This window comes from Aplysia californica, unplaced genomic scaffold (assembly GCF_000002075.1).
Source record: "Aplysia californica isolate F4 #8 unplaced genomic scaffold, AplCal3.0 scaffold01287, whole genome shotgun sequence".
In the NCBI taxonomy this organism is placed as follows: domain Eukaryota; kingdom Metazoa; phylum Mollusca; class Gastropoda; order Aplysiida; family Aplysiidae; genus Aplysia; species Aplysia californica.
This window is the reverse complement of record NW_004798557.1, coordinates 97,746-101,495: the sequence shown is the minus strand read 5'-3', so window position 1 is coordinate 101,495 and position 3,750 is coordinate 97,746. Positions and strand designations below refer to the sequence as shown.

Below are 3,750 nucleotides of genomic sequence, written 5' to 3'. Positions count from 1 at the left end.
CAATCAACTGTGTTTAAATATTTATGAGTGCGTGGGGGTTTCGTCGCCCCTCCAGTTATAATGGATACTTACCGTTGAAGTTTTCAGTGAGTAGGAATAATGTGTTGTTTTTTATGACTACTGTACATGTATAAGCAGAGGCTGCGATGGTGGAACGGTTACTGCGCTCGTCTCCTAAGCGGGAAGTCCGGGTTCGAGCCTCAGTTCGGACATGGATTTATCCCCCCCCCCCCTTTCTGCCCACCCAGCAGTAATGGGTACCTGACTTTGAGTTGGGGAAGTAAAGACGGCGTGGAAAGGAACTGGCCACCCTATCATAATTATTATGCCGAAGGCCCAGGAATTGTCTCACTAACAAGGCAATCCCCAATGTCTGGAACGGATGCGAGAACAACTTTACTTTTTACTGAATAAGCCAAAGATCGCCGACAGTGCCATACTACAAAATGCGCTATTCAAGCTTCTGTTGTATGGTTGCATGGAGAACGGTCCCAGTTGTCAGCAAAACCATTTTTGAGCAACAGGGTGAAAAGGCACAAAAATTCGTACCCGGTCAAACATTTAGTTCCCCCAGAAAGCACATGTTCAACTATTACTTAATAACATATTGTTTTAGTTTTTGTAGAGGTTTTACAGCCCTCGCAACTGCACAAGGTCATATGAGCGCCAAAGTGTGGATGTCCACAGAGATGTCCTTACAGGGAATCAGACTTACTCTGTTCACCTCTCTAGCTTCAACAGCACAAAGTCTGCTTCGACTATAAAGGCACCCCGGGAATAGCGGGGCATAAGAGGGTGACAAACATACAAAAAAGTAGTGGAAAATGACGATAGCAAAGATTAAGAAAGAAAAAGCAGCAGTTCGTTATCGCAGCTCAGGCACAGTTATGAGCATGACATCGATGAATCAGTCCATTTACAGTTCTACTGTGCATAAGAACAGGTCCCCCCTTTGAGAATGGCATAAAGACACTTCAGAAAGTAGCACCGCCCAGGGGGTTGAATAACATATTGAAAGATTTTGAAGTCTAAATAATATTATTATTTTTAGTAATAATATTTGCAATATGTTGTACTTCAAAAATGTGTTAAAAATTGGGTCAACGCACAAAGGTTAAAGCGGTTTTTCTCCAACGTTTGTTTTTTCGTCCTGAATTATAAAATATGGAATATCTTTATGACAACTCACGATATTTGAAAAAAAAAGAAAAATCAGTGTGTTCAAAATCGAATTTGCCACAAGAACGTACAAACATTTCCAACAACTGAAACCTTTGTTCTAGACACACACAAATATTATCTCAACATTGCTCAAATCCTCCCCGATATCTTGCAGAGGCAGAGAACATAACACGGCCTTTCTTTCCGTTCTATTCTTCTTCTTCTTTGCCTTCCCTTCTATTCTTCTTCTTTTCTGCCTTCCCATCTATTCTTCTTCTTCTCTGCCTTCCCATCTATTCTTCTTCTTCTTTGCCTTCCCTTCTATTCTCCTTCTTCTCTGCCTTCCCATCTATTCTTCTTCTTCTCTGCCTTCCCATTTATTCTTCTTCTTCTTTGCCTTCCCTTCTATTCTTCTTCTTCTCTGCATTCCCCTGCCAGTTCTCAGGTGATAGTCAACTGCTCTGATTCTTCAACCTGCTGTGCAACTGATTTTTACCCGTGTGACCGTTTTTGCTACTTAGTAGGGTCCCTTGTGTTCAGGAAGCCGTATACCGATTGCGAAGGTACTCTATATTACGTTTTTAAAAATACTGATTAGATTATTTTTAACTTTGGTAGGAATCAATTCTGAATTTGCCCGGGTGGCGGCCGAAGCCCACTCTTATCAAATGTAGGACCACCGAGGGTTCTTTAACGTGCGCAACTTGTACACTTAAAAAATAAATAAATCTATCAGCCTTTTTTTGTTCTCAAGCATGAGATTGTTCATTGTTAGCACTCCCTTCATTGCTCTAAAATTTCGTATAAAAATTTAGGTTACATTACAAAGTCAACAACTTACCGCAATTAAATAATAGTGGATGTAAGCTAATTGTTTCGGTGTTCAGAACTCATGGACCAATGAACACTATTTTGTTACATACCTGAGTAAAAAACCCCAGTCTCTCCACAGTTGTAGCACGTGCCAGTATATAAACACAGGACTAACAGGTTGTGAGATAAAAACGAGTGGCTGCTCTCTACATTGAGGACTGGCACTGCCCCTCTGCGTACTTCAGGGGGCTCTCGTGGCCTAGAGGTTAAGGTGTTGGCCTCTCATTCAAAGGTCCCGGGTTCGAATCCGGGTTGCGACCGAAACATTTTCTTCTCTAAAATTGTCTACTTTCACCTCCTTTCCTGCTCTCTAGCAATGTTCTGTTGTCTGCTTTCATTTCCACTTTCTGCCCCCACCCCCTCACCTCCTTTGACCCCTCCTCTGGGCTCCTGTCTCTTTCTGCCGCCTTTCTATTGCTACTCCTTGGCTCCTCCTTACTGCTGTCTTTGTGCCACACCCCTGATCTTCTGGTAGGAAAGATCTACACCTAGCCTTCTCACACAAGGGCGAAAAATCTCGGAGGGCCCGTGTGCAAGTTGCGCTCGTTAAAGATCCCTTGGTGGTCTAAAATCGATAAGAGTAGGCTTCGGCCGCCACCAGGGCAAAATTCAAAATTTCCTACCAACTGAAAATATTAGGTGTGTCCCGCGCACTCATATACCCTTATGCAGTTGCGAGCGCCGTAAAACACTTACAAAAAAACAACAACAACAATGCGCACTTCATTTATAGAACGTGCCGCATGCAACATTCCACGTTGTTTCGACATGAACGACCTCATTTGTTTCTAAAAAGTGAGTGTAAGACGACTTGAATTCAAAAGTTAAATTTACATTAACTATTTTAAAAACTATTTAATTAAAAGACAACATCAAGTATTTCGAAGCTGACACTTTGAACTGCCAATAAAAAAATACCCGTTGACAATACGGAATAGGGGTTTCACGACATTGTGATAATTCTTTTCCAATTAGCGAGGATATCCCTACGAAATGAAAAACAAACAAGACAGTGCGCTCGTACAATGACAGATCCCATACCAATCTTTCTACCTTAAGATAATACACTTACGTTGAAAGATTGTATTGTTTGTAATCAGCATTTCTAAGGAAATAACGTCCCTATTAAGCTTTTCAAGTAATATTCAGAAAACAATTTAAAGCGTTTCCGTTTTATGTTCTGCGCTACACAGCTCGAGAAAGGTTCAATGCCCCTATCGGAGTTGGACGCGAACCGTATTTACTCTTTATATAGTAAATTATATATGATTGTTCTTATCTGGTGGTCTTGAATTGTATACCATGTTATAAAACATCTAATTTTCTCCTTGTGTTAGAGGCCACAGCAAGAGTATAAGAACGGGGTTCTTGAAGACAATGATCGTCTCTCCTTACCCCAGCCCTAGAGATCAGTTCCTGTAGTCTCTTCAGATGTGCAGAATATTTACTGTTGGATAAAGGTGTTCGAGGGTAGGTATGGTATGTGCGTATGGAAGGGATGTCCCTTGAAATTATTGACTTGGGATCAAATAATGCAATGTTTGTTATTTATTCATTAAGGTAGTTCAGCCCCGCATGTGTCGAAAATAAGAGCAAGAATAAAGATAGAAATAACAAGTAAACATAGACAAAATTTTAGAAACATCATGAATTGCTTTTGAAAACTTTATAAACTAGGCGGAAGTTTTCCGCAACAAACAACACCCCCCCCCCCAA

The 3,750-nt window shown here is 41.0% G+C and overlaps 1 protein-coding gene across 1 annotated transcript in view; it reads left to right on the top strand.

Moving 5' to 3' along the window:
- Nucleotides 1–3,148: 3,148 nt before the first annotated feature.
- LOC101847700 (membrane metallo-endopeptidase-like 1) overlaps nucleotides 3,149–3,750 on the top strand; it is a gene marked incomplete in the record, with an annotated part of 37,135 nt that continues 36,533 nt past the window's right edge. Inside the window, 1 exon segment of the mRNA XM_013090456.1 lies at nucleotides 3,149–3,395.